Here is a 9,985-nt window from a genome sequence, read left to right as displayed (position 1 = left end):
ACTTTCTCCATCTGTGCAGGACTGTAGCCAGTAGGTTCAGGGATTGGGCAAAGGAGCATTAATGCTGGGGAGATGAGCCAGAGAGGCAGCCCTGGGGTATTTACTGGAGTTCTCTATCTATGGAAAAGGTACAACGTTACGTGAGCAGCACTCAGACCTTTCCCCATACATAGATCCTCTCCTTCCTGCCTAAGAATTTAGAAAACAGTCCTGGAAACACTCTGTGCTAGGGCTCGCAGCCATGAGGCCCTTGGCTTTGCACATTTGCTTGCTGGTAACTGTACTGAGATCCATCAAAGGATTTCACAGAGGGCACCACCAGACAGCAGCAGCTTTTGGTTACTCTTGACCTGAGGCAGACAGAATCATACTAGGGAAATACTCCGCAGTCCACTACTGATCCCCAAAGCCAGCCAGTTGCCCACAAGGGGGCTTTTTCATTAGGTTAAACAGGCTTGTAAGGCAAGGAGCAGCCCCAAACGGTCCCAAGGGTCTATGAAAATATTACACACATATCTCCAGCCTATGTAAATACCCTTTCAAAAGCTTGCATGGGGGAGGCCCCTCCCAGACACACACCAGCACCCAAATTCTCTTCCACATTACTGTAATTAGCAATGGTCTGAAAAGAAAGGACTGGGAATGGGGAGATTCTTATGTGCAATATTTTCAACGGAGTCAGGCCATTCCCACCACACACACTAGGGCCCCTTGTTTCTAATTCCGTAACTCATGCTTCATGAAAGAAAGACAAATACACACGCTTCCTGGAGCATAGGAAAGAGTGATTGCAACAGAGATACAGTTTCCCCATCTGAATGTTTACCAAGCAGCAGGGGCTCCATTAGAGCACAGGGATTTTCCGCCCTCTGAAAGAAAAATGTTGTGGAGTGAAAGGTTTTGAGAAGCCCTGAAAAGAAAATGGATCTGAGGCTGAAGACTTGACCCCAGTAGATTTTTCCATTGATGGAAGAAGCAGGGAGAGCTTTACTGGACCCTGAGGGATCCCAGGTTCTGTACTTCAGCTCTGTAAATCCTAGAGCATGAGAGCACCACTAAGAAGGGGTCTCTTGGTTAGACAAGTCACCTTGCATATTGATTAAAAATAAGGATTTTTGTATGGAAAAAGCCAACCATCCTCTAACTGACTCTGAACTATGGAAGCTACAAACATGTGGCAAATGCTCGTTTCTGGCTCTTTTGAATGTGCAGATACCATAGGCATAGCCACACTTTGTAACGGCAGCTGGAGAATCAGCTGCAATATTCCATTGCGTGCAGTCACTTTAATCTGACCGTTTTTTGCCCTGGGCGTCTCTCTTTGGCAGCCATGCAAGAAGAGCTGGAGTAAAAGATAGCTGCATCAAGTTGATGTTGCAAAAAAAAAAAAAGTGTTTATTTCATTTTTATCTTTCTGAAAGGATGTGTGGCTTCCACCCCTAACCCTCCCATAGCTGTTGCCCTGCCTCTGTCTCCTGCCTGACTCGGGTATTTCCAGGCTAAACAGTTCCCGGACTTCATTGCGTTATTTCCAGCAAATGACAGTCTAACTAAGCAGTCCTGTTTTGCTTCTGCCGCCAAGATTGATAACCATGTAACTTCCCGCAGTTATAAATTACCACACAGCTCTTTCTAAACAAGCACATTTATTCTTACGGTAAAAGTATTACACAGCAAACATTAAAACCACTAAAAGAACCTACAGGCACGCTAATAAGTTTGCCAGAGATCACCTCCTCCCTCCTCGCCACAAGGGCTCTAGTTGGTATCAGTCCTTCCAACCCTGCCCTAAAGAGTAGGACCCTCCGTGAGCCAGAGGCCTTGTCCCTTTGCTGGATCAGAATGAAGGCCGCTCTGAATCAGATTAAACTCAGGCTATTTATTCAAGAATCCTTTCTTTGTCTGTTGGGTCCCTGGAAAATCCAGTTGGAAGAATCGTGAATAGGTAATCAGCCAGACAATGGATTTGCCAGGGCAAAGCTTCAAAAGGGCTGATAACTAGAGGAAATATATTAGCATACCCCCTCCTCCTAGAGAAGTTGCACACAATCTCACAATAGCACATAAGCAATTGCATTTTTAATACAATGCTCTCCAAAATGTATTAAGCTTAACGTTTGTCCAGGAAATTGCCACCTGTCACACCACAGTCCTGGCCCTCTCCAACTGTGCTGATGGTACCTCAGTCCAGTCCAAGAGCACCTCCTGACACTCCAACTCCTGGATGAACTGTGTGATGATGGTTGGGATATAAATAAGCAGTGATTAGGATGAGACCTACCAGACTCAGCCACCTGTGAACTATGAACCCAATTCATCTCCCATTGAAGCCAGCGGCAAGACTCCTATCAGACTCTAAATCCAAAATCTAATGAAACTAAGTCCCTGATTCAGTAAAGTGCTTAAACATGTGCTCAAGTCCCATTGAAGTTAATGGAGCTTAAACACATTCCTGAATCAGGGTCTAAGAGTGGATTTGAATTCATCTCTCCAGAGGTATCACGCTAGTGAATTCAACCCTAACACCACCTACCTCCCCATTCTGTACCTTTACAAAGGAAGAAGCATAGTAAAAGGGCATCTGTTCAATGGCAGAGCAGGAAACAAATACAGGAGCCGTTGCTTACCATTCATGTCAGCATTGTTGTAAAAACTGGGCCTATAAATTTACCCGAGTTGTGAGCTCATCTGTGGGAAAGTGAATAAAAATTTAAGAAATATTCCAATAACCTGTAACAATTAATGTTAATCAGAAAAGGTGCAAAAGGGAAACAGAAAGACTGAATTAGTCTAAACAAAAAAGGCCTCCTGATAGAACTCAAGGATTGTGTTAACATCATGTCTGGTAAGCAAGGGGTGTAGGGCCAGAAATCAATGAACCCGATCTGGTATGTTGGAAAATAGGCCTAATTGATGGACAAAAAAAAATGAGAGGACGGGCTATTCCACCCATTAGTTCCTTTTGGGGTCTTTAAAAACAGACTTTTGAGGGAAAATCAGGGATGGAGAGATGTGAATGCTAGCTGACTGGAAGACGAGAAAAGGGGAAGGTGTGAGCGTCACCATCATGGCTGCCAACTCCATGGTCTTCTGGGATTTAGTGTGACTCCACTGTGCCTTTTTTGTCCCAATCCCAAGAGATGTCCTGACCAGACCAGGCCAAAGAGAGGGACCTCAGATGACCTCACCATGCCCACCAGATCTGGCTCACCCCTGAGCACTCCCTGGGACGCGAAACTAGTGCCTCATATAGACACATACTCCTATGTGCCCTTTCCTTTCCCACACCTTAGTTCTTTTCTTTCCTATCCCTCTCCTTTTCCCTTCTGTCTAACAACAGTATGGCTTAGCTGGCCAAGACCATATATTTTGCAACACTTTTCCTTTTGTTTCTGTATCTTTAAAAAAGTTTAAAAGGATCTTTAGTGGTGTGTTGGCCATGGTATTAAACAGGCTGAGGTCCCTGTACACCAAACCCTGAACCTTGTTTAACTCTGTTTAACGTTGGGTAGTTTCATGGTTACATTAACACCTTTGATTCTTTGGCCCTGAATATTAATGCAACATGGAACCAACTTGTAGGGAGACACTCGTATACAAATCCTTTTTTATTGTAACTTGTTACAATATATTTGCGTACCAATAGAGAAAAACATGTTAATCTGGTTAATTAGAAAGCGCAAAGCAATTAATTATGGAGAAATTGCTTCTAAAAAGGCTGGTGCTTGTGCATGATGCAGTTTCTGGCTGGCAGTGTCAGTGGTGCCAAGAACTCCCATTTTTGGCTTTTTGCACCCAGCTGGCTCTTTGAGTAGGTAGGAGGGCTCGCACTGGATACATGGCTATTGCCCAGCACTGGTGAGTTTTTTGAAGGTGACGCTGGCTTCTATCACTTGGCGCTTCTTCCCACTACCACGACAACAATTATAATGATGAGGAAAATTACTCCTACGACAATCCCGATGATATTCAGTATGCGGGCAGTGCGGGAAGCTTGGGACGCTCGCTCCATGTCACCTGTCCCAGCTGCATTCTCTACCTGGAAGGGAAGCACAGCCCACCCCACCCATCAAAACAGTTATTTAAATTCCAGGCTTATAAAACCCCACCCCAAAGGGCTCCCGTCCAACGCACCGTGTGATGTCATTATACACAAGGACATACGAATTACAAAGAAACAATCAAAAAGCAGCTTCATGTCTTCCTCTCACCTACCACATGTCATTTGATTAACTGTCACATGACCAACATAGCTTAAAGCGCATAAGAACAGCCATACTAGGTCCATCTAGCCCAGTATCCTGTCTTCTGACAGTGCCAGGTGCTTCAGTGGGAATGAACAGAACAGGGTAATTATCAAGTGATCCATCCCCTGTCGTCCACTCCCAGCTTCTGGCAGTCAGAGGTTTAGGGACACCCAGAGCACGGGGTTGCATCCCTGACCATCTTGGCTGCTAGCCATTGCTGGACCTGTCCTGCATGAATTTATCTAGTTCTTTTTTTAACCCAGTTGTACTTTTGGTGATTTACAACATCCCCTGGCAAGTAGTTTCACAGGTTAATTGTGTGTTGTGTGAAGAAGTACTTCCTCATATTTGTTTTAAACTTGCTGCCTATTAATTTCATTGGGTGACCTCTGGTTCTTGTGTTATGTGTTAAGGGGTTAGTACCACTTCCCTATTCACTTTCTCCACAACCTTCATGATTTTGTAGACCTCTATTATGTCCCCCCTTAGTCGTCTTTTTTCTAAGCTTAACAGTCCCAGTCTTTTTAATCTCTCCTCAGATGGAAGTCCTGATTCTAATATATATATTTTGAGATGAGACAACCAGAACTGCACACAGTATTCAAGGTGTGGGCGTATCACGAATGTATATATTGGCATTATGATATTTTCTGTCTTATCTATCCCTATCCTAGTGGCTCCTAACATTGTTAGCTTTTTCGACTGCCACTGCACATTGAGCAGATGTTTTCAGCAAACTATCCGCGATGTCTCCAATATCTTTCCTCCCACGTTGCACTTTTCCACCAGTCAGAAATCACACCATTAGCTGTTTTAGCCTTTGGACATACCCATTCAAAGAGATGGGCTTTCCACCATGCATTGAGGTTCAACAAATTCTGGGGGAATCCATCTATCCTAGGTACTTATCTGTCCCCATCACAAAAGTAACTGAGCCCCTCACAGTCACTACTGAATTTATCCTCATAGCACCCCGGTGAGGTAGGGGAGAGCGGCTATGCCCATTTTACAGGTGGGAAAGTAAGTCACAGGGTGGCTAGCATTCTTTCCATCGGACCATCATGGGAGGAGGCTGAACACTCCAGAGGAAAGGGGGTTAGGTTTCCGGACAGAGGTCATTGACATGCAGGATGAGAGCTGGTCAAAGCGTGGATGGAAAACATGAAAAAAAATTCATCAAAATTTCTGTGAATTTTTTTGGGAGGTCCTTTTATTTTTAATCAGCTCTCTTCAGGATCTTCCTGTCACACCCTGTTTGCTGCATCACAGTATGGTAAGGGAGGGTGGAATAATACAAAGCAGGAAATTCAATCATTCAGTCACCAAAAGAAAATAAAAGGTTAAGAGATTCTGGGTTTTTTATAAGTACATTTGACAGGCCTCAAGACTAAAGCCCTGATCCTGCAAAGACTTACTGCATGCACATAGCTTTACACATCTGAGTAATCCCATGGACACTGGTAGAACTACTCATGTTCACAGTGTTAAGCCTGTTCAGAATTGGGGCTTAACACCCTTGCTCCACAGAACAAGAATTCCTGGATACTGCTGGGGAAGTACAATAGGAATACGATTTATTCCACAAATTTTACTCCTTTGGTCTGTGACTGGCCTGCAAACAGACTGGCTGTTATTTCATTATTGGAAGTTACTGGGTGGATAATTTTGTGACTAACTTGTGGTGGCTTGCTCATCTGTAGGCAGCTCATTGAACGTTTGCAGTATTCAGAACGTGATCTATCCATTTTCTAAAGAATTCAGAGCTTTTAAGGCCAGAAGGAATCACTCTGATCATTTAGTCCAAGCTCTTGTATAACACAGGCCAGAGAATTTCACCCAGTACACAAGTGAACACTACTGAGACCAATAACTTGTGACAGAACTAGAGCATGTCTCTTAGGAAGATGTGCAATGTCTATTTAAAGACTCCTAAGATAGTGAATTTAGCACTTTCTTTGGTAAGTTGTTCCAATGTTTAATTACCCTCACTGCTAAAAGACTGAGTATTATTTCCTATCTGAATATTTCTAACTGCAGCTTCCAGCCATTGGACCTTGTTCTGTCTCTTTCTGCTAGCCTAAAGATAGCCTTCATGTCAGATATCTTCTTGCTGTATAAGTACTCAGGGCAGATTTAAAAAAAATAGTTAGGATTTCAATGGGAGTAAGTTGTCTAGGTGCTTCTGAAAATCCCACTAGCTGATTATCTGAATCTTTAGGTGCCTAAATATGTTAGTAAATCTGGCTTTTAGCGACAGGTAATGTATCACCTTGCTACAACAGATGCTATGGAGTCATCGCCGGTTTCATGAGCTATGTACATATTTATTCCTTCTTCTGAAAAATCAACATTTGCAAAAGGAACTTTTGTTTCCATCACTGGAATTAAATAAGGAATAAGTTCTCTCCACTGCAGAAACCCTAAAAATCCATGAATGAGGAAGAAACACGGGCATACAGAGAAACTGATTCTCCTGGGAAAGTGACCTTAGATTAGATATCAGGGAAAGGCCTTCTAAAGGCCCTTATTACCTGGAAAAGAATGTGAGATCAAACCCAGCAAAATATCCTTAGCACAGCTATAATGGCAGCTGATAAGGCCAAGGACGAGCCGTGAGAAAAGAGCAGAAAATGAAGGTGACTGGAAATATTGCCCCTCACCCTTCCTGACTTCTAACCTTTCAAATGCCTTTAACCCTCTTCCCCTCCTGTTCCCTCCCCAAATTCCATACTCATCTGGTTTGTGTTCTTCCCCATGGGAAGGACCTCTCTCTGGTGAGATAACCTTACTCCCTAGTCTGGTGGGAGAGGCTGCTGCCAGTTTAAACCATGTTTTCTAGCGGGAAGAAGCAGATCTGGCTAGGCACCTGTCACATGCCCCCTCTCCACTTGGCCAGTCACCAACCCTCTCACGGACTGGGCACATGTTGGCACTGAAACCCAGCCACACACTTGGTCTTTGCTCAAGAGATTGCAAGGCTAATTAAAGTGGAGGCACACTCCTCACCAGAGTATCGGTGGTGGCCATGCTGTCATCCCTGTGTATTTACTTCATTGATCAACAAGTCTCTTAGGGCAATGACAGCTTCAATACGCCACTTGGTTATTGCTCAGAAGAAAATACACATCAGCTGGGTATCTCAATAAAATGGAAAAAAAAACCCGACCTTTCACAGACAAAGGTTTCAAGTAGAGGAATTTTCCTACTTAGCACATCAGCTCACTGACGGATTTGCCCATAAAATTCCGTATCTTTGAGAGCTGGGAAAAAACCAGTGCAAATGATTTGTATAGATGCAAAAATGCAATTCCTAATGACTCCTCATGAAAGAAGCTGTGCTGTCAGGGACTGATGTCCTCTGTTTACACCCAGAATTGTCCCAGCACATATTCATAACTGTGGATCTATCTACATGGTTAGTTGTGTGATGTGAATACACAGAAAGAGGATTAAGAATGCATTGGTCACAAGGACACTCATGGCAGAATTTGATCACCCCAGGGCAAAGGTCCTCAGCTACTGTCCCAAGAAGGCGAAAATCCCCATCCTTAACCTAATGGTCAGAACACTGGACACAGAAGTCAGCGCTGCGTCTCTCCACTCACAAGGCACACAAACAGCCCACACTCCAGTGCTCACACGCATATCCTTCATTTACACCCAACACCACCAACAAAGCAACAGTTCAAGAGAAATGTCCCTTTCCAGTCAATTCAACTTTGGAAGCAACAATTCCCACAACTTGCTTAAAGTAGCCCTAGAAAATTGCTAAAGGAAAACTGCACTGTTCCCTATAACTTCTGGGAATAAAATCCAAAAGTTTAAACACCTTTGCATTGAAAATTAGAGTTAGCTTCTCCAACTCTCTCTGTAACAGACATTTTAAGACCATCTTTGTAAATCAAAGTTTGGAAATGTATCAACGAAAAAATAAATACACTTAAATAAATACCAAACTTACTCTGAGAGAATAGATGAGAGCAGCTATTCCAAGCGGGAGGCAGCAACACAACAAGTTAAAGATCGACAGGGCAAGGTAAGTAGGGACATTTCTTTGAGTTGTCTCCATCTTCAGAAGCTTCCTGTTTAAATTCTCTATTGCTGAAGCTAGGAAGGCTTTGAAGAATAGTAACACTGCTTCCTCTGTTAAATCTTGCAGTAGGGGCGGGAGGAGTAACCAAGGGAAACATACTGTTGAGCAAAGCATGCACTTGCGTGAGTTTACAGACTCCTTTCCCCATCCCACCCCATCAACTACTGGCTGAGTTTGTAACCAAGCTACACACCTGTTTCAAATTAAATTTCTGTGATGAATCTAGTAGGATTTTCAGACTAGAATCCTGTATGGGGGTGGGGGGTGCGACTGCACTGCTAATCAACTCTGGATAGTGTAAAACAGAACGCTGTTCTTGAGGAGTGGGCAATTCAGCTTCCAGCTGTCTTAGGATATAAAAAGTAGAGGTGCTCAGAAAAACTTCAGCTGAGCCATTCTCCATCAGAGACGGCAGTGCCATCAAAACGGAACTGCTTCTCAAAATGCCCATTTCACAGCCATTTCATTGTGGAGAAAACCTCGGGGAGGGAGGGGGAAGTTGTCCCATTTCAACATTTGTAGAACAAAATATTTTTAGCTTCCATTTCAATATTTTTTGTTGTTTTGTAATATAAGATAGATTGTAATATACATTGAAAAAGCCAAGAATTTTCTTTTGTGGAGAATTTCAAAGTTGGAATGAAAGCCAAATATCAACACCATTGTCAACACCACAAAACCCCTTTGCAAAATGGAATTTCCATCCTCCTCACAGACCTAACAGCAAGTTATCTACAGGGGCTTTTTCTATAGGTTTTTTTTTTCTGGTTTACACCACCCATCATGACCTGTGGCTTGAGCATTTCTTTTTCTTTTGGGGGCAGGCACTTTGCAACCAGCGGGGAAGTACTGGTTTCAAGCAGCCACGAGTTATTGTTTATATTACAGTAGCATCTAGAGGCTCCAACTGAGATCAGGGTCCACGGTGCTCCATGCTGCACAGACACACGCTGAGAGGCAGCCCCTTCTCCAAAGAGCTTCCAATCTCAAAAGACAAAACAAAGGGAGGGAAGAAAGGAAATATTATTGTTCTCCTTTTACAGAGGGGAAGCTGAGGTGGAGAGAGATGAAGTGACTTGACCAGAAAATCTGTGGCAAAGCAGATGCCAAATACAGATCTCCTGAGTCCCTGTCTAGTGCCCTACCCATAAAACTGCTACTCCCCATCCACTCAGTCATCATCCCACCTCCTCCTTCAATTCCCTCTGCTATTCCCTATGCCCCTGAGGAGGAAGGGAAGAGTTCCTCAACCACTTAACAGCAGGAAGAGAAAGGCAGTCAAGACAAGAACATCGTGTCTTGCCCCAGTACATGATTATATTGAATTGTAGCAGCGCAACGTTAAGATGCAGATGCTACCATGAGATGTCAAGAGATTGTAACTGTACTTTATGGGGGCTCCCGCTGACTGCATGTGACAGCAAAGTGGCTCACCCTCAGGCTGGCAGGGGTGAAGTTTTGCACCTGTGGAGGTCAACCTGGCTGTTGTGTTCATTGTGCTGCTGAGACGAATGTATGTTTATATTAGGGAGGCAATGAGAGTCAAACAGCTCTTCCTCCCAGCTGACCCACGGACTCCCACTGGCCTCGCTAGGGAGAAAGAGCATGCCCAACTCTGACATGTGTCGAATCATTCACAGCGCTT

At 43.8% G+C, this 9,985-nt stretch overlaps 1 long non-coding RNA gene across 1 annotated transcript; it reads right to left on the bottom strand.

Annotated features, from left to right (window-relative positions):
- Window positions 1–3,593: 3,593 nt before the first annotated feature.
- On the bottom strand, window positions 3,594–9,262 carry LOC123354589. The gene is made up of 2 exons (XR_006574785.1): window positions 8,209–9,262; window positions 3,594–4,039 (listed from the first exon to the last, which is right to left on the bottom strand). It is a non-coding gene; the product is annotated as an uncharacterized LOC123354589 (long non-coding RNA).
- Between the last annotated feature and the right edge of the window lie 723 nt (window positions 9,263–9,985).

Source organism: Mauremys mutica, chromosome 22 (assembly GCF_020497125.1).
Source record: "Mauremys mutica isolate MM-2020 ecotype Southern chromosome 22, ASM2049712v1, whole genome shotgun sequence".
Taxonomy (NCBI): Eukaryota; Metazoa; Chordata; order Testudines; family Geoemydidae; genus Mauremys; species Mauremys mutica.
Note: the sequence above shows the minus strand (reverse complement) of the source record. Positions and strands in the feature narration are given on the sequence as shown.